The 21,144-nt window shown below is 39.8% G+C and overlaps 1 protein-coding gene across 2 annotated transcripts in view; it reads left to right on the top strand.

The window, feature by feature from the left end:
• The first annotated feature begins 3,533 nt into the window (after window positions 1-3,533).
• SLC38A4 (solute carrier family 38 member 4) overlaps window positions 3,534-21,144 on the top strand; it is a 75,939-nt gene continuing 58,328 nt past the window's right edge. Inside the window, exon 1 of one of the 2 annotated variants that reach the window (XM_043447141.1) lies at window positions 3,534-3,678. The gene's annotated coding sequence lies outside the window, so the exon portion shown is untranslated. Of the gene's footprint in view, window positions 3,679-11,209; window positions 11,391-21,144 lie in introns of those variants that run through there. The other variant, XM_043447143.1, reaches the window with a different exon arrangement.

Genomic DNA, 21,144 nt, shown 5'->3' with positions numbered 1-21,144 from the left:
GGGCAGAGAGGGGAGACCTTTGGAATCATATGTAGCTGAATCCTTACTCTGATTCTGCCTCTGGCAAGTCCCTTAACTCATTCACTCTGCTTTCTCATCCGAAAAGTAAAGATGAAAACACCAACCTCACAAGCAGTAGTAGTAGTAGTGTTAGTCACTCAGTCGTGTCCGACTCTTTGTGATCCCATGGACTGTAGCCCACCAGGCTCCTCTGTCCATGGGATTCTCCAGGCAAGAATACTGGAGTGGATTAGCATTCTCTTCTCCAGGGATTGCCATTCCCTTCTCTTTCAAATGCTGGTTTAAAACAAGCCCTTGGGGTGCACGTGTCTCTTTCAGATCTGGTTTCCTCGGTGTGTATGCCCAGAAGTGGGATTGCTGGGTCATATGGCAGTTCTATTTCCAGTTGTTTAAGGAATCTCCACACTGTTCTCCATAGCGGCTGTACTAGTTTGCATTCCCACCTACAGTGTAAGAGGATTCCCTTTTCTCCACACCCTCTCCAGCATTTATTGCTTGTAGACTTTTGGATAGCAGCCATCCTGACTGGCGTGTAATGGTACCTCATTGTGGTTTTGATTTTCATTTCTCTGATAATGAGTGATGTTGAGCATCTTTTCATGTGTTTGTTAGCCATCTGTATGTCTTCTTTGGAGAAATGTCTGTTTAGTTCTTTGCCCATTTTTTGATTGCGTCATTTACTTTTCTGGAATTGAGCTGCAGGAGTTGCTTGTATATTTTTGAGATTAATTCTTTGTCTGTTGCTTTGTTTGCTATTATTTTCTCCCATTCTGAGGTCTGTCTTTTCACCTTACTTATAGTTTCCTTTGTTGTGCAAAAGCTTTTAAGTTTAATTAGGTCCCATTAGTTTATTTTTGCTTTTATTTCCATTAATCTGGGAGGTGAGTCATAGAGGATCTTGCTGTGATTTATGTCGGAGAGTGTTTTGCCTATAATGTTCATCGCAGCACTGTTTATAATAGCCAGGACATGGACGCAACCTAGGTGCCCATCAGCAGATGAATGGATAAGAAAGCTATGGTACATATACACAATGGAATATTACTCAGCCATTAAAAAGAATGCATTTGAATCAGTTCTAATGAGAAGGATGAAACTGGAGCCCATTATACAGAGTGAAGTAAGCCAGAAAGATAAAGACCAATACAGTATACTAAAGCATATATATGGAATTTAGAAAGATGGTAATGATAACCCTATATGCAAGACAGAAAAAGAGACACAGATGTATAGAACAGACTTTTGGACTCTATGGGAGAAGGCAAGGGTGGGATGATCTGAGAGAACAGCATCAAAACATGTACATTATCAAGTGTGAAACAGATCGCCAGTCCAGGTTGGATGCATGAGACAAGAGCTCAGGGCTGGTGCACTGGGATGACCCAGAGGGATGGAATGGGGAGAGAGGTGGGAGGGGGTTCAGGATGGGGAACACATGTAAATCCATGGCTGATTCATGTCAATGTATGGCAAAAACCACTACAATATTGTAAAGTAATTAGCCTCCAACTAATAAAAATAAATGAAAAAAAGAAAAAGAAAAAAGAAAACAAGCCCTTGAGGACTGTTAAGTAGATTCAGCGTAGTTACCAAAGGCTCAAGAGTTTGATTATACCACGGAAAGACAATGGCATACCAGTTGTCTCGTACCACCTAGACATTGCTCAGAGCTCTTCTAAAACTCTAAGAATGTAAAATAGCTACAAAAGATGACAAATTTGAATTTTGCTCATCACTTTGTGGCTTTGTAGACAATGCAACTCATTTTATTTCAATATATGTATGATTAAAGTAAGTAGCACATATGTAAATGAACAATCTATAGTTCTCTAGAAAATTAGGCAATGAACCACTACTTTTCTGTACTAGCTAAGATATGGACACCAAGAACTGACTAAGTAAGCAATTCATTAAAAAGTTGAGTAGCTGCATAGTGAACTAGTATCAATCTTAGGACTGCATTGATTCCATCTTTATTTATATTTTCTCTGAAAGGGATTTTTGTTTTAGAACCTTGGATTTTGCTCTTACTAATTTAGGTAGAAAGAAATACAAATCTGTGATTAATGAGCTCTCATTAATCCTCTCCCAATTTTACCAGTTTTGACGATTTAGTACTTTTACAAAAGATGCTTATATTTATTAAATAAGAATCAATGGAAAAGTGTAATAATGTGAAGATAATCTAGTTTCAACAAGTTTAAAGAGACATCAAAATTATTCTGATGTATTCTTATCTCATAAGGTGAAATTTTTTATGTCAAACTAAAGATGTTTGTTGCATTTGGCTAGGCAGGGGATAATCAGCTTTCATAAAAAATATACCCTCTATATTCTGTTTAAATAATTAATGTATTTGTTTTTAGGTTTCAAAATGGTAACTCCAGTGAAGGTAGTTATCACATTATCCTTATACTTGATTTACATTGTTGGATGGTTTTAATACAATTTGATGTGTGTGTATGTGTGTTAATGGAGAGTTTTTTAATCCTCCTGATTATTATATACCTGCGTTGTCTGGATGGATTTTTGTTTTTGTTGTTGTCCTTTTTTTTTTTTAAGTGCTGAGATGCTGCTGATGCATTAGTTAATCGGAACTGTAAAATAAGACAGTTCTAGATATTCACGGTCTGAACAGTGAACCTTACCATTCTAAATAAAGTTAAATTGGGTATGCGAGAATTTAGAAAGTAATTTGTGTTGCCTGATAGTTTGTTAAACTGTGGGGCTCAGGTCTCTACAGGAGAACATTTTTCCCTTAAAGAATGACAAATGAGTATTAAATAAATAGGAGGTTGTGAACATATTTGCTACATGCATAGGCTTTCTGGAAACAGGAATTTTGGTTAACCTCAGAAAAGCCTCAGTGTAAACAGCTTTCCTTAAAATTGTAAGTGGTGCCTTTAACAAGCAGAACTGAAATTATACTGTTATTTATTAAATCCTAATTCTGTCTTCATATATACTGAGGATTATGCTTAGAGTGGGGGCAGTGGGGAATGGGTGGGAAATGACCGCAAAAGACCCCTAGCCATGGTTAAGGGCTGGCAAGGTATCTTCTACACTGCTCTTGCATTAAGTGATTTTTACTGTGAATGACAGGTTTTTCATTTGCAACCCTTCCTCAAATTTTTTTTCCTTTATGTCAGATACAGGTTTGACATCATCAAACCTACAGGAAGTTTAGAACCACCTACTGAAAGAAAGACTCTTTTACAGATTTCAAAATGAGCAGGGACATGTATTTCCACATATAGGACAGATCCAATAAATGCAACCTTGAGTAATGAAGAAACTTAATGGTTTAAAAAAAAAGCCAACCCACAGAAAAGCTCAACTCACACCACGATATGCTTTGTGTGGACCCAGGAAAGCTGGAGCAGGGGCTGGCAGGTCCCAGGCTTCACTCTTGGGGGACAGCTGGACAGCTCAGCCGCACCTGGGAGGATGCTTTCGTTGACATCTCAGGTTGCCGCCTGACGATTGGTGGCTGGGGCTGGAAGGGAGGGTCCACAGGAAACGCGACACTGGGGATGCTGCCCCCTATCACATGATGGAAATTTCCACTCTTTAGAAAGGCGAAAAGAAAAGAAAGAAGGGTCTCTCAATCCACCCTTTTCCCCTGGATCCCAATCGGGAGAGGGAAGAAAAAGGCGGGTGAGTGAAGCTGTTTATATTTTCCGTTGACTTAAAGACTTGTCAATGTGCAAACCTGTGGCTGGATCCCAACTGGGATATGTGTGTGTGTGTGTGTGCGCGCGCGCGCTCGTGTGCGCATGGGGACACGCACACGTCTGCAGCGTGGTCTCTTAACCTTCTGGGGCTTAGGTCAGGCGCTGTAGCTCCTCGTATCTTGTTGATGGTTCTAAATCCTTATCATTTTCCAAAGAATCCCACTGCGTGCGGGTTACTGCAGGCTAATGACCGGATTGACTAGAAATTAAGTAAACCAGGGCAAACCGAGGTAAAGGGCACAGGCTGGGAAAGCTCCTGTGAGTCTCTATGCCAGGAGAAGTGACTGTGCCAAGGCGGCCTATTCTTGGGGGGCGGGCAAGTGGGTGGCTTGCGCTGGAACGCCCCGCCCGCGAGCCCGGGATTCCCTGGGTGCTCAAATTTCGAGATCCCTTTTTTTTTTTTTTTGAGACCGCCATCCACAGCCTTGGCGCCGCCGCCTGCCTGGCCAGGGGGTCCGAGACCCTCTGGAGGAACTGGCTCCGCGTCAGCTCAGGATCGTGCTGGAGAGGTGTTACCCGAGTCGCGGGACCCGTGCCCGTGTCCTCAGGGTTGGGGACACGCGATGCAGGACCTAAAATAGACCCATCTTCCCTGACAGCTGGGCCCCCCGGGAGGCCAGCGCGGTTCCCTGGGTCGGGAGCTTGGGCTTTGCCCAGGGAACTCCGGGGAGGCTCCTTTAGGGGAGGAAGAAGGCGAGATCAGCGCTGGATCTGGGCACCTTGGCTGGGGCGGTGAGCGCGTTCCTTGCCGTCGGACTGAGAAGCCAGGGGTGCGCAGAAAACAGGAAAAGAGCGGCGCAGAGAAGCGAGCAGGAAAGACAAGCGGCGCCCAGGCGACGGAGAGGGGCCGTCGGGGAAGAGGGTTGGAGTCCAGGGATGAGGGAGAAGGAGAGAGCGATAAGGGTCCAGACCCCGAGAGGGGTAGGAGTAGGCAGGAAAATGGAGAAAAGGGAGAGAAAGAATGGAAGGAAGAGAGGATGGAAGCGGGAGCGGGGACGCCGGGAGCACCTCGGAGTCCGGGAGAGGAGAGAGGGAGCGCGGGGACCAGCTCCAGAGCCGCGCGAGGTGCAGGGAGGGGCTCTTCGCACCGGTGGGCGTGCGCCCTAGTGGGCGCTGGCTGGAAGTGGAGAAACCGCGCGTCCCCGAGCTTCACCTCAGTGATCCGACAGGGAAAGGTTGAGAGTGTCCCTTCCACGTGCACCGGAACCAGCCCGGGAAGTGGGCACCAGGCTGCTGACTTGGTTAGAGGAACTGGGTAAACTAAACCAGGGATGATCCAGAGATCCCCATCTGCAGTCCTCCGCAGAGCCTTTAAATACCTGGTCCTGATTTCACCGGAGGACGCCAGTTTGGCTCTTGATGTGTATCTCTTAGTGCAAAAGGTGTATTTCTACCTGTCTCAGAGGGACCTTAGGCCCTGATAAGAGAAGAGAGGAAAAGCGAAGGGTAACCTCTGCCCTGGAGGTGTAAGCAGACCTGGTCTTGCACTTAAACCTCCTCCGCCTCCTGGTCAGGTGCCCCATCCCCCAAGGCTGCTGGACCTGCTTTCTTTGTTATTGGTTGGGTAGTGGTGCACTTTGGCACCCTTAAGGAAAGGAGGGAGTGGCCAGCCTCTCACCATGAATGGTCTGTTTCCCAAATTACTGTTTTCCTGTATTCATCTTTATTCTCTCCCTAGGCAGTGCAGACATAATCATTAGGACATCACTATGACTAAATTGTCTTATGTTGTAAAGAGAGCATCCTATCCCAGATCACAATTCCCAGGGCCTGGGTTTGTTTCAGCTTTGGTTAAAACTTTTTATTGACCTTAACTTTTGCTGGGAGGAGGTGTAAATTCGCCCGTGGGTTGGTTTCTTTTTTTTTTTTTTTGTCCCCACTGCAAATAAGTCTCTAAGGAGTGGGTGAGATTGGTGGACTCTCTCATATTGGAACACAAGAAATGTTTGTGTGTGTGTGTGCGCGTGATATAGTCTCAAATTCTAGCAAATGAATCTACAGAAAATCTGTGTTTTGGGTAGAAGATTGTAAGCACAGAGACCCTGAAAAGAGTATCTGATCTCCCCAAGTTACAGAATACCATGGGGTGGCAAAGGGTCGGACATGACTTAGCCACTAAACAACAACAAATATGTGTTCAGAGACAGAAAGCTTCTAATGGGCTGATTTTATCACAAAACCTCAAAAAACAGGAAGACTGGGGTAAAGGGATAAATGACTTTCAAGGCTGTGGGCATAGGAGGTCAGCTCTTCTGCCAGAGTTTGCAGTGCTAGGTGCCCCAAAGAGGCTAGTCTCTGCTAGATTCATCATAATAATGGCTCACGCATACATATCAATTATTATGGTCCCTATATGTTACTAAGTGCTTCTTTTAACATTTGACCCTCATTTGACCCTAGCCTATTGAGCTAGATTGTATTATTCTAACTATATTATAGAACAAGAAATGGAGATACAGTGTGGGGTACACAGAACATCTTTGGAAGTTATATTTGGACATTAATTATTCTTAAGTGTACAGAACAATCTTCTTTCACTTTATATTTAATCATAGTCAGAAATGGACAGGTTCTGGAGATCCAAGACTGACTTCTTAGTCTATTAGAGACTAATTCTATCCTAAGAAAGCCAAAAGCATGACCATGCAGCTTAAGAATTAATCGTTGTCAGACCCAGGACTGGATTTTTTTACAAGTGACATTTGAGAAATGAATAACTATGGTTCAGCTCAGTTCAGTTCAGTTGCTCATTCATGTCTGACTCTTTGTGACCCCATGGACTATAGCACGCCAGGCTTCCCTGTCCATCACCAATTCCCAGAGCTAGCTCAAACTCATGTCCATCGTGTCAGTGATGCCATCCAACCATCTCATCCTCTGTTGTCCCCTTCTTCTCCTGCCTTCAGTCTTTCCCAGCATCAGTGTCTTTTCCAATGAGTCAGTTCTTCACATCAGGTGGCCAAAGTATTGGAGTTTCAGCTTCAGCATCAGTCCTTCCAATGAATATTCAGAACTGATTTCCTTTAGGATAGAATGGTTGGATCTCCTTGCAGTCCAAGGGACTCTCAAGATTCTTCTCCAAAACCACAATTCAAAAGCATTAATTCTTTGGTGCTCAGCTTTCTTTATAGTCCAACTCTCACATCCATACATGACTACTGGAAAAACCGTAGCTTTGACTAGACAGACCTTTGTTGGCAAAGTAATGTCTCTGCTTTTTAATATGCTGTCTAGGTTGGTCATAACTTTTCTTCCAAGGAGCAAGCATCTTTTAACTGCATGGCTGTAGTCACCATCTGCAGTGATTTTGGAGCCTAAGAAAATAAAGTCACTGTTTTCATTATTTCCCCATCTATTTGCCATGAAGTGATGGGACTGGATGCCATCATCTTAGTTTTTTGAATGTTGAGCTTTAAGCCAACTTTTTCACTCTCCCCTTTCACTTTTAAGAGGCTTACCTCTCAGTTTATCAAGCTCTCAGGGCAAGCATAATAAATATAGCAGCTTGTGAACTTCTGAGCTAAAGGTTTTTTTCTTTTATATTATCATTTTTGTTAATTTCTGCAGAGGTTTTTAGGCATATTCCCCCCCCCATCCTTTGTACTGACAATAATATTTCTAACTATTTTTTTTGTTTTGTTTTTTCTTCTCATCTTTAATTTTTATTTTATTTTGGAGTATATATATCTCCATTCTCTTTCAGATTCTTTTCATGTTTTTAAAAATCTTAAATCTTTCTTTTATTTTTTTAGTTTTTGCATATCCAAGCAATAATTTCTATAGAAAACAAAGGTTGAATGTCTAATGACATATATTTTAATATGTATAAGTAATATTACTATTCTAAAAATGTATAATATATATAAAAATAATATTACTGTTCTAGAAAATTCCATGTAGCACATGAAACCATCTTGCATGCTACTACTACCCTGATGATGTCTTGTAGGAAGATGAGGGATAGAAGAAGGGAAGAGCCAAAAGAAAGGAAAGGAAGACTCTTTAAAGTCAGACTAAGAGTCGAGCCCTTTTCATGCATGAATCACATTTAATCTTCACACAGTACTCCACCGTATAGGTATTTGTAATCTCCATTTTACAGAGGAGGAGATTCCAGCTCAGAGAAATTAAGCACAGAGCCAGGGATCACAGAGATAGTAAGCGACAGGGCTGGCATCAGAACTGTGGTCCCTCTTATGCCAAAGTTCCTGCTTCCTATAAAGACAGCAGTAAGATGAAGACTATGAGGAGAGCAAAAACTTAAATCAAGAAGACTAGAGAGGTGTTATACAACAGAGTGGGCTGTGAGAAATGGGAGAATGGAAAAAACTAATCACTTTCACGTGCCTGCTAATCTTCTGATCTTTTTTCCACTGTTTGTAATGACCTAATTTCATTCATTCATTCCGCAAACAGTCACTGAATATCATTATCCCCCCAGGAAGTATATTAGGGAGTTTCTTTTCTCCTTGTCTCCCTAACACCTACCAGAGTCCCAGGCAAATACTTAGGTGCTCAAGAAATGTTTGTTGAGTAAAAGGATGAGTCTAGTGGAGGAACGGAGAAGGCGATGGCACCCCACTCTAGTACTCTTGCCTGGAAAATCCCATGGATGGAGGAGCCTGGTAGGCTGCAGTCCATGGGGTCGCAAAGAGTCGGACACGACTCAGCAACTTCACTTTCACTTTTCACTTTCATGCATTGGAGAAGGAAATGGCAACCCACTTCAGTGTTCTTGCCTGGAGAATCCCAGGGACGGGGGAGCCTGGTGGGCTGCTGTCTATGGGGTCGCACAGAGTCGGACACGACTGAAGCGACTTAGCAGCAGCAGCAGTGGAGGAAAGAATAAATAAGCAAACAGTTGTGTTAACAGCATGTGAAGGGCCAGAGGGGTAAAAATCAGATTTGAGCACTCTGCCACCAAACCTGGCTTAGGAAAGGGGTCAGAGAACATTTCTAGACCAGATGATACCTCAGCTGGGTTTTGAAGCAGAAATAAAAGTCAGCCAGGCAAAGAAGTGAAGGAAGTAGGGGAGGATTCTCAACAGAAAGACTGGCCTAAGCAGAGAAAGAAGGTAGAGACCATTTGGGAATTTAAGAGTTCAGTGGAGATTGTTGGGAGGAGGTGAGGGTGGGGGTGGGAATGAGTGGAGAGGTGAGGGGTGAGGGAGTATATGGTCTGGGTCCTCGCATGATTTCTCTGCAAATGTCCCATAGCTCTGCTTCTCTCTTGAATGTAGGAAGTGAGCTGTGTTAACAGGGAGCAAAATGACCAACTATGAGTTAGTGGTACATTTTATTATTTTATCATTTTATTATGGCCCTATAATAGAGGACTATAACTCTTTATAATGTTAGTGTTTTAAAACCTAAGCTCAGATAGGAAGATCAGACTCTATATGGGAAAACCAAATTATTTTTCTTGTTCTCAAAGGGATATTTTATTTTGGTATAGGTACACTCTACATAATCATGAGAAAGACTTCCAAGCTAATGCTTTATTATGCTTTTCTTAAAAGGTAGCTTGGAGGGCTGTGGATTTCTCTTCTTATTTTAGTTTTTATTGATTTTATTTTTCATTTTAGCATGCTAAAGAAGAATCAGAAAGTAAAAATTTATTTTAAAAAAATGAAATGAGAAGACAGTAATAAGTTTCACTCTCCTATCTCCAAAATAGATGTTTAAGCCAATTAAAATTCTAGCTTTTGATAGTAGACTTTGAAAACTTAACTCCCAGCATCTTTCTTCTTTAGGGATCTTTTATACTAGTTTTTCATTGCAGGTAAGGAGGTCTGCATGCCACTTCACCATTTCCAGACTTGTAAAACACTTACACTGTCATGAGGAAGGGAATTCAAAGAGTGACTGAAACCTATAAGTAATCCCAAATCTAATTTCTGTTAACAGATTAAAACCTCCACATTTTAGCATTAGATCTTTGGGTAAGTTTGTTAATCTTTCTGAGTTTCAATCTGTTCATCTATAAAATTTGGATCATAATAGAATCAGTTATGTCATTAATCATTATATCATTAATCATATAGAATCGATCTCATCATCTATTAAATGAGTTAACATATGTAAAATTCTTAGACTAATGCCTAATACATAAGAAGCGTTTAATATGTGATAGCTCTTATCATTACTGTTACACCTTCTGTCACACAAAGCACTATTTGAAGCGTTAATAATGTCTCTACTGAGTGTTATTTGATAACGTGTTCTCCTCAAAGTGCTGTAACTACAATGAAGGAAACAGAAGGGAGGAAATGAAAAGAGGGCTAAATAATACTCATGTGGGACAGTCCAGCCCAGAATAATGTCATTCCCTGGATAGTAAGATTGAAATGTTCCCTTATTTCCTGTTGGCTATTTGCCCCTAGCGCTCCTGATAAATCGAGTGTGTATTCATCATTAAAATGAACATCAGGTCCGGTTCCCTTGTTTTCTCTCATTTTTGTCTCTTCTGGTCGCTGCTGCCACCGCGGTACCTCACATAGTGTCCGGAGTAAACAGACACTCGTGCATGTTTATTGAATGAAGGAAGCAAGGAGGAAAACATGTTCCCCCCTTTTTTTTAAAAACAATATTTATTCTTCAAATAAACACTTTTTCACTGCAATATTAAAGGCGTTTACAAAATACATCTGCACTGTGAATAGTCAATATAAATATTTTAAAATTAAGTTATTTTTTCATTGTGCTTCTTTTCACATAATGAAACACACAGGTTTGAGAGTCAGGGCATGTGGATATGAGTCCTGGAGCCATCACAGAGTTGGGCTTCCTGGATTTGGGTCTTGGCTCCACCCTCCTGACTTCTCAGGTTCAAATTCTGGCTCCCTCACTTTCTGCCTGAGCCACATCGAGCAAGTCATTTCACCTGACTGCTTCATTCTCTTTATCTGTAAAGTGAGTCAAACAGTTCCTATTTCAGAAGGACTTTATGAGAATTAAATGAGTTAATTTATTCAGCAGCATGTTTGGCACTTCGTAAGCATTAGAGGTGTTCGTGAACAGTTTAAAGAAACCCTTTATTTCCAGGTAGGTACAATAAAAGTACCTGCATTACAGAATTAGCTCGACGATACTGCATGATACGTATTAATAACAATAAACACCCCCAAATGTTACTGTTGCTTCTGCTATTATATTTCTGTTTTGTGGGGAGGAGTTGGAGCCCTTCCAGTGGCCATTCCATTCTTGGTCCATTGAAAGTCTAATTGATTCTACCTTACATTTCCTCCCCACTCCGTGTGTTTGTGCTGTTATTTTTCCTTGCGTCATTCACGCCTTTTACACCACATACTCCCCAGGACAAGGACTTTACTCTTTGTTTTGGCATAATTTTATAACACTGGGTACACTCACAGTACTACTATAAAAATGTTAAATGAGAAAAAGAAAAAAAGATGTAATTCACCAGGAGGCAACTTTGGCCCACAGCTGATCAGGCTGCTGCTGTGTTCGCCGTGTTGGTACTTGGTGAGGGCTGCCCGGCAGCGTCTCCAGGGGCAACTGGTGGTTGGCGGGTAACGCGCACATCCCGCCGGCTCGTGGGGAGCATGAGCTGGGCCGCTGTGCCCGGGGAGGACCGCAGGAGGCCACCGACTGGGGTTGCCACATCGCTCACAGGTTTGCCTGCTTTGTCATTAATACAACCTCACTAGAAAGATCAGGCTGATGAGTCAGGCGAACTTGGAGGGAGACACAGCAAAGAACTGAAAAAGGTCGGGAGAGAGAGGCATTCTTTAAGGAGAGAGGCTCTGGAGATCCTTTCTGTTGGAAGAAACGTTTCCTGCATGCTACATGGGGCTGCATGCTATGGTCTTATTTTCCGGAATTTTTCCAAAGGGGAGAGAGGAATATGGTATCTGGATGCAGAAGGATCTTATAGACGAAACTACCAAACTGACCTTGATTGTTGATGGGATCCAACTAAAGGCTTCCACCCTCACTTTGTGCATCCCTGGAAAACAGTCAGATAGTTCAGAGCACTGCAGAGATGGAGGATGCTGTGATAGCCCCGAGAAAGCAGTTCAGCACAATTTTATTCCTTCTTGCCTTTGAAGCAACTCTTTAGTGGCAGCACACCTTTAAAAAAGGGCTGATACTTTTTTGGCATCGGTAGCTATGATGTATTTATACTTGCTGTGCAGAGGAATCCGCACTGTTGGTTGATTTGTATAAACTTCTTATTTTAAAGCAATTATAGTTTCACACGAAGTTGTAGAGGTAACAGACCCCATGTACCTTTCAAAACTGCTTTCCTCCAGTGGTTCCCTGGGACATAGTTTTCTTACAATATCAAGGCCAGGAAAATGACATTGGTGCAATATGTGTATATAGTTTCTGTGTCATTTTTTCACATGCACAGATTTGTGCAACCATCACAACCAAGAGACAGAACTTCCATGCCACAGAGATGAAGAACCTTTGTCATCACACACCCTCCTCTTTCTCTCTACCTTTGGCAAACAGCTATTTTCCATCTCTTTATTTATTTTTATCATTTTGAGGATGGTGCATAAATGAAATCATAGTGTATGGGATCTTTTGTGGGATCAATTTTTTTTCATTTGGGATAATGCTCTTGAGAGTCATTCATGTTGTTGTATGCATGCATACATGTGTGCTAAGTCACTTCAGTCATGTCCAACTCTTTGAAACCCTATGGACCATATCCCAACAGGCTCCTCTGTTCATGGGATTCTCCAGGCAAGAATACTGGAGTGGGTTGCCATGCTCTTTTTCAGGGGATCTTCCTGACCCAGAGATCAAAACTGCCTCTTTTGTCTCCTGCATTGGCTGGTGGATTCTTTACCACTAGAGCCACCTGGGAAATGGGTTGTTGTATTCATAGTTGGGTCCTTGCTATTGGCAAGTAGTATTCCAGTTGTTTGACTGTATTTACTGGTATATTTTTATATTTTTTCCTCTCACTTGCTATACTTATTTAGAACTTAAGTTGGATTAAAGAGGTGCTGAAGGGACTTGATGACGTGAAGTGTGAAGGTAAAATTTGAATGTTTTTCTCTTAAAAATGACATTTGTATGGTAGGGCAAAAAGGTGTATGAACTACATCTCCATTTAAGACAGAGGTCATTGGAGGGATGGAAAGGAGAAAAGGAATAGGGAAGAGAAAGTATGTCTTCAGACAATAAGTTATAAAATCTAGAATCTGTTCAAATTTCCACACCCATTTAATAATCTATTCTGTGATTTTACTTTTAGTTTGGACAACTCCAATTTTTTGACACTAACACAAACAAAGCCTCTGCAGTAGGAAATCCCCTGCCAGTTTATGCTCAGTCACATAGCTGATAACTCAGGGACAGACACATAACTAGAAATGCCAGCAAATGGCACTTTAGTTTGACAGGGTCACTGAGAGTCAAAATATCATCTCTGGCCCCAGAGCAACTATCAAGGGTCCAGAGACAGTCAGTGTTGCCTTACTCTGGCTTTTCATCCCACCGGCTAATGGGAGAAGCATCCCCTAGAGGTCACTTAAGTGTTAAAAGAGGATGTTATCTCTCACCTGAATGCCCACAAACCTGGACGCTGGTGGCTGTAATGACTAGGGGAGTGCCTCACTTCTGCAGGACTGGAAGAGGTAGGCTTGGCCCCTCCATCAGTCAGCACCTAATTAGGGAACTTCCCACCCCAATACTACCACGCCTCCAAGCAGAGGAAAGAATGAAATGTCTACTACTATCTGAAAGTGTAAATATTCCTTTAAGGTTTTAGAATTTCACATTTTGGGCTTTCTGAGTCACAACAATTCACAAAATAACATGAACTATCAGTCAGGAACCCTGACTAGAGCCAAGTTTAACTGAAGGCATTGTCCACTAAATCTCCATTTTAATGCTTTCTGTTACCAGAAAAATATTTCTTATCCCACATCCTCTGCCTGAGGATGGAAGGTAGATACAGGAGGCTGGTTCCAAAGCCTAAGACATAGAAAGGACCAGGAATGTGATAGCTAAAATAACTTATAACTTCTTGGATAAGCAAATCTGCTTTTCTGAATCCTTCAAAATGAAATAGAATTGTTTGTACTGTCTTTATGATTAATTTTATTTTGTGTAAATGTTAGATATCCCATATTGATTTACAGGCAGTTCTTCTGGGTCACGTCTCCTGTGTTTGGACCACATGGTCACACAGCATGTGGGAGGGCAGGTAACTCAACCCTGCAATCTTGAAGCAGCCAACACTTGGCTGTCAGTGAGAAGACTGAACAAAAGGCCCACTGAATTTAGTTTACCTTTCTTATATTAATGCTGTTTACTTATGTGACTAATGATGGCAGTCATTGGTGTAGGGAGCCAGACACAAAATATAAGCACATACATAAACTGTGGTTCCCAGCACTGTAGTTATTTTTTTTTAAGGGGTGATGGGGAGGTTGTTTGTTTTTGAAATGTTGTTCTTTAAAGAAAAGAAGTAGAGCTTTTCTGAAAGAAAAATAAAATATAAATACTGCATGTATTATATTAATGTACATAGAAATCAAGTTCTAGCTGTACAGTTACTTTCAAACAATGTTGCAACACTATAGTAGTATCCACACTTTGAAGAATGAAAGAAAATCCAATGTTTTACATTATTTTTTATACCAGGATTACAGAATGTTCAAACTCCTTAACTGGTGGTCAAGGCCAACCTCAGACAGACTCTGCACGAACATTCCATTTGAGATAAAGTAGACTGTAATCATTTTGCTATTTCTGGGCCCATACTTCTGAAACCATTACTCCTGCCTGGAACCCCTCTCATCTTGGAAGCCACACCAGTTTTCCTCCATGACCCCTGCTCCATTTGCCCCAACTCTCTTGCTGAGCCCTCCAGTTTAGTTCCATTACTTGATGACAGGGACCCTATTAGAAATAGTGTCCAACATGGAGTAGGTATTCCGTGGACATTGAACTGGATTCTGCAGTCAGACCTGGGGGTATGCGTGTCCTGCTTAGCCAGTCCTTCACCAGGTTTGGTCTTTGGATAAGTTACTCCATCTTTTTGATCATCAGTTGCCCTACTTGAAAAATGGAGAGATAATATGGCATCATCAACTCAGTGAACATAAATGTGAGCAAACTCCAGGAGAGAGGGAAGGACAGGGAGCCTGGCATGGTGCAATCCACAGGGTCACAAAGAGTCTGATACGACTTAATGAATGAACAAGAATGAAGGTTAAGATATTACTGACTTGATACAAGTGCCTGGCATAATGTTGGGCTGTTGTGAATGTGATTATTACCAGTGAGAACTTAAATAAAAGAGATTTCAGACTTTACAAAATTAACAGGATAGTGATGTGAGTGGAGGATGAAGAAAACTTGATAGTTTAGACTTCTCTGCATCTTTCAACCCTAATTGATATCGCAAGGAGGAACAGAGTCCCTCTCTGCCTGTCAGCAAGGAAGAGAGAGTCTCCAGCTGCCCACCCACTGAGACTAGATACAAACAGATGGAAACAGAATGATTCTTCCCTTCTTAAATATATGGAAATATGTGTGGTTTGGCATAGATTTAGTTATAGTAAGAGATAATCAAGTGATGGATGAATTTTTATAAAGAAGGGAACCAATCCTAGATATTAGCTACAAAGAGTAATTAAAATAGTCTCATGATGAATCATCTATCCTTGAAGCTATTCACAAACACAAACTGTAGCCTCAGACAAGTGAAAATTTCCATGAATTAACTGGTTGTTTGAGCTACCTAATACCAAGTTATTAGAGTTCTAATGCTTCCCTACAAATTGGTTGATATTTTACTGAAGCATGGCTTCAATCAAATCAAGGGCATAACTATTAGCTCTTTTTCTGGTTACACTTATGTCTAAACAAACTCCTTTTGTGTTTTGAATTACAGACCTAAAAAGGATGTGTTTAGACCATAGCATGCAATTATAAACAGAACAGCCATATTTTAAATAAATAGCAAAATACACTGGATCTGGAATAAAGGGTCCCATATAAATTCTGACTTTTTCCTATTCTGGGGCCACACCTTAAATAATTACTCTTTTTTTAAGTGGTTGGAACTCTATGTGTGCAAGTGTTTCAGAATAACAACCTCTTCTAAAGGAGTTCTCAATATTACGTGAAGTTCACATATGCACATGGATCTGTACAAATTTCACAGTCACAGAGGAAGAACATTTGCTCAAAAGTCTCCTTTGTCTAACTGAGGATATGGAAAAGCTCTGTTAAATGACTGAGGAATAGAGTGTTCTGATTAAGGGGAAATTGTACCTGCTATGGATTGCTGATTTTCAAAAAATTAGAACATAAGCAAGATTCATTTTAAAATCACAGTCTTATCAAATGTAATTTAATCTTTCAATGTTTCAGAGGGCTCTGCGCTCACCATCATGAACTTCATCTGTAATGGCCAAATTCAAAGGTGCCAGTTAATAGAAATTTCTGGTTGGTTGAAGAACTTTATAGTGTCTTCCTTCTGCTTTTAAACTTCTGGGAGAGCTATCAAGGAAAATACATGTAGTAGTTCTGAACTAGGAAACTTAACCATGTTTAATATGGAAATTTCTAACATATTTCAAAATAGAGAATGATATTCTGTAACTCTGTCTTCATGTAACTTCAACAATTGTTAATACTTCTCTGTTGCATTTCACCTATACCCAAGCTTTTCCTCCCTCCTACCCCTACCATAATCATTACCAGATTATTTCTAAGCAGATCCCAGTCATCATACCATTTGGTCCATACGTGATTCAGGATGTATCTCAAAAAGATAGGAAGTCTTTAAAAATAGCTAAAATATCATCACGCCTTAAGTAAACCAATGTTTCCTTAATATTATCAAATATTCAGGCAGTGTTCAAATACCTGATTCTCTTTTTTGTTTTACCCTGTGTTTGAATCAGAATGAAACAGGTGAACACACTCATTGGTTGATATTTCTCATGAGTCTGTTTTAACCCAGAGGTTCAATCACACTTTCTCTTTTTTAACCTCATGTAATTTATTTGATGATAAATCCCAATCATATGTCTGATAGAATTTTCAATATTCTGAATTTTGTTAATTTATACAACCTTAAAAATGTCACCCTCAAACTCTAATCTTCTGCCTTCTTCAATCTAACTCTTGTAGATTGCTTCTGTTTTAAAGAAAAATTGCACTTTCATTTCTTTGCCTGTTTCCTTGAGGGTCCTGTCCTGCCGCCTACATTTTGTGCAGTTTTGCACAAATATCTTTCCTCATAGTATCTCTAATTTACTGAACATTTCTTCCTGATAGAATCTGGCCAACCTGGAGTGCCCTTTCAGTATGGTTTCAAAATGTGTACTGATCTACTAACCCAGGTGCTTACTCAACTTTCTCTAAGATTGCAAGACATCACCAGTAAACAGTAGGGGTTGTTTTGATTTTAAAAACTCTGCTATGTGACTACATTTTTAAAAGCATACTTTCTATTACTGATATGGAAAGATATATTTACTTGGAAGTTAACATATTTGGGATTTGCCTTAAAATAATGAAGTGGTGGTTTACAGGTAATGAGATTAACCATGGCTGATAATTGTTGAAGCTGATAGTGCATATGTAAGGTTTCCGTATATTATTCCACCAACATTTGTATAACTTTGAAATATTCCCTAGTAAGAAATAAAAATGAAATATAGTATATAAGCTAAGTTATGTAATGAAACATTCCATTTTGGGAAACTTTATTACCAAGGACACTTAAAAAATCATCTAGACCTACAGGGGTGGGATGGGGGCATAGGTTCCAAAGGGGGGAGATATAAATATATTTATGGCAGATTCACATTGTTGCACAGAAGAAAACAGCACAGCATTGTAAAGCAGTTATCCTCCAATTAAAACATCATGTCTAAGGAACAATGCACTTTGGTTTGTCTAAAAACAAGTTAGTTCTCAAGTGAAAAAATCAATATTAAATAATATTTAAATAAAATGGAGAAATGGGGTTGGAGCGATTGAAAATGTGACTCATGCAGAGGTGATTCATTGGTTTTGTGATTTGACTAAGCTGCCTTCTTTAACACTCTAGTGTGGTGGAACCCATCAACATGCCCCTATAGTCTACCAATAGTTGACAAAAGACTCCCCGAAGAGAAATGACCCAAACCCTTTGATTATCCCATAAGAGAAGATGCTCAGATGGATTATGACAGTCACACTTAAAAGCTTCCCTTGCTATTATGCCAGATGAGAATTCAGGTTTTATTTTCCAAGGTGAAGGTCAAAAGCAAAACTTTCCCAAAACCTATCAATGTTTAACTTTAGTTTGATTTCCCTTTGTTCTATTTGTTGAAAATGTAAAAGAATTAACACCTTATGTTTACATTAGCCATATATACTAGAAAATACTTTTCAAAGGACATTTAGCTTCTATTCATAATAAGTTTCTATTATCTCATTAAGTAATTGATTTTGTTGTTTAGTCGCTAAGTTGTGTCTGACTCTTTTCGACCCCATGGGCTATAACCCTCTAGGCTCCTCTGTCCATTGGATTTCCCAGGCAAGAATACTGGAGTGATTGCCATTTCCTACTCCAGGGGATTTTCCAGACCCAGGGATCAAAACTGCATCTCCTGAATTGGCAGGCAGATTCTTTACCACTGAGCCACCAGGGTAAATAATAGTTACTTTTTTGTCATAATCTGCTATGCAACAGCAAAATTTAAGATTCTAGGGGAAAAAAAGATTCTAGGGACATTTTCATGGGCAAAAGGTGAGAAGTTGGAATTTAACTGTATTTATCATTATCAATTTAAAATATGTAATAACATCATCGGTGATATTTTTACTTTTATGAGTGTAAAAGTATTTTGCGGATTCACTCAGGTGGCCCTAACCCTGTAAAACATATCTTCCCTTAAGATATTGAATTACCCAACCTGAAATTCTCCTCTCATGGATTTTTCAGAAGTTTAATGCTCTCAACTGGTGAGAGGTTATTCTATACCCAGATTCCTCAATCCCTCTGAGCTATTGCTTTCTACCTACTTACTTTTTAAGAATTTTGATCAGAATTGAAATAAAAAGCTAACTTGTGTCTCTTTGTAATTCTTTCAGTAAAACTAAAATAGGTATATGTCCTCAGTTTCCAGATTTATTAAGTTTTATTTAAAAAATTAGAAAAATGATTCAATAACCTATGTGAATACATTTTTAAAATTCCTTTATTCTCTATCAAAATTAAGTGAGAAAAATAGATGGAGGCAACCCATTTTTGAATAGGGCAAGCATGGAAATAGTCAAGTGTGTTGGGCTTCAAATTTCATGGGATTTAAGCCAACAAATATACCAAATATTGAGGCCAAAGGAAGGCCCAGTCACCTGCTCACCTGACAATAAAGCACAAATCACTTTTTCAGCATAAAAAGAGAAAGAATGTTTTTTACTTGTTCTTTAAAAAGATATAGAGTGGGTTTTTTCAGGTTCTACAATGTTCACTTTTAACAAATAAACTTGAAAGCAAAATGTCAAATGTCATGGAAAATAAAAATTATTTTTTATATGTAAATTTTTTATATGTAAATTATATTTACAAATCATGAGTTTTTTGTAAAATGATAGCCATTAATTCAAATTCTTACACTGCTGTGTCTGTCTTCTTTGCCAGATTCACTGTTATATATTCAAATACACCACACTTTTCAGATTTCTTTTTTAAAAAATAATAGTGGTAGCAATAATAGGTACTTAGAAACAGTCTAAGTATTTAAAAATATTCTTATGATTTCATATAAAAATGTTATTACTGTACACATTTCCATTTTGCAGAATATCTAATCTGCACTTGGACAACTAGCATATTTTTGTATGTTTCTTTAAAAAAAAAAAAGGTTCTTCTTATCTTAGAATCACATATAGGCTTTGTGTTGCAATGGTTGCTATGGCAAATTTGTATATTTTAATAAATACCAGACCAGAGTAAACAGACATCGCAGCGGGCAGAGGTAGCTGGAAGCATCGAGAGCATGTCAGTATTTCTGTTCTGAATATATGTTTTCAGGGTTTCCTATGTTTGAAATGTTAACTCCAAGGCAAGTTAACACAAGGCAATGAATGCTAATGCTTAAGAGGCTGACTTTTATTTTTAATTAATTAATTAACTTTAATTGGAGGCTAATTGCTTTAAATATTGTGGTGGTTTTTGCCATACATTGACATGAATCAGCCATGGGTGTACATGCGTCCCCCATCCTGAAGCCCCCTCCCATTTCCCTCCCCATCCCATCCCTCAGGGCCATCCCAGTGCACCGGCCCTGAGTGCCCTGTCTCATGCTTTGAACCTGGACTGGCAATCTATTTCACATATGGTTATATACATGTTTCAACACTATTCTCTCAAAGGAGCCCATGAAAAGAAGTTATTTCTCCTGGGGATCTGTGAATATTGCAAATAACAAAAGTTTGGAGGCTATTCCTGGAATGTTTGCTAGTAGGCCGAGGAATTAAATTTGCCACCTGGTTTTCAGCCAAGAATATAGAATGAAATGTTTATGGAGGAGCCTGGTGGAATCTGTGGGGTCGCAAACAGTCAGACACTGAGTGACTTCACTTAGTTAGTACATGATAATTGCTCTTCTGAGTCAAAAACAATCTACTGTTTAAGAGGGTTCTCATAAAAACATTAAATTCCTAGGCTGCTTCATATGGTTCATGTATTTAAAAATATACAACCAACAGCAACAACTAATATTTGTTTACTTCTATACAGGTGGCATTAGTGGTAAAGAATCTGCCTCCAAATGCAGGAGATATAAGAGACTGAGGGTTCAGTCTCTGGGTTGGGAAGATCTCCTGGAGGAGGGCATGGCAACCCACTCCAATATTCTTGCCTGGAAAATCCGATGGGCAGAGGAGCCTAGCAGTCTATGGTCCATAGGGAGGCAAAAAGTCAGACATGCCTGAAGCGACTTAGCACAGTGCAGCACATATCTGTATCTATATTACTACATCCCAAGCTCTGTTCTAAGTTCTGTACATGTATGATCCCACTTGTGGAAAAGTAAATAACAAATGCATATGCCTTCTTTAATAAGTTACTGTGTTCCATGCAAAAATAAGAACAAAAAAGAAGGAAAAAGCAATATAATAGAAAATAAAATGTCTTCGTTTACCAGTCTATTCAAGATACAAAACAAAGACCATTTCCATTTGATCCATAGAGCTATACACAGAGATCGAGATAGGTGCTTTTTAACTTTTTATAAATGGAATCTCTGAAAAGTTATTCCCCACCCTCTCCAAATCTGCTCAAGGTAGGCATACTATCTGATGTACAATTATTCTCAAATAATTTTAGTGGTCACAACAGAGAGTAACTAAGTATGATTAGATGAGATAATGCAAAGCTTTGAAAGAAAATTGT

This window comes from Cervus canadensis, chromosome 25 (genome assembly GCF_019320065.1).
Source record: "Cervus canadensis isolate Bull #8, Minnesota chromosome 25, ASM1932006v1, whole genome shotgun sequence".
NCBI classification, from domain to species: Eukaryota; Metazoa; Chordata; class Mammalia; order Artiodactyla; family Cervidae; genus Cervus; species Cervus canadensis.
This window is presented reverse-complemented; position numbering and strand designations above follow the sequence as displayed.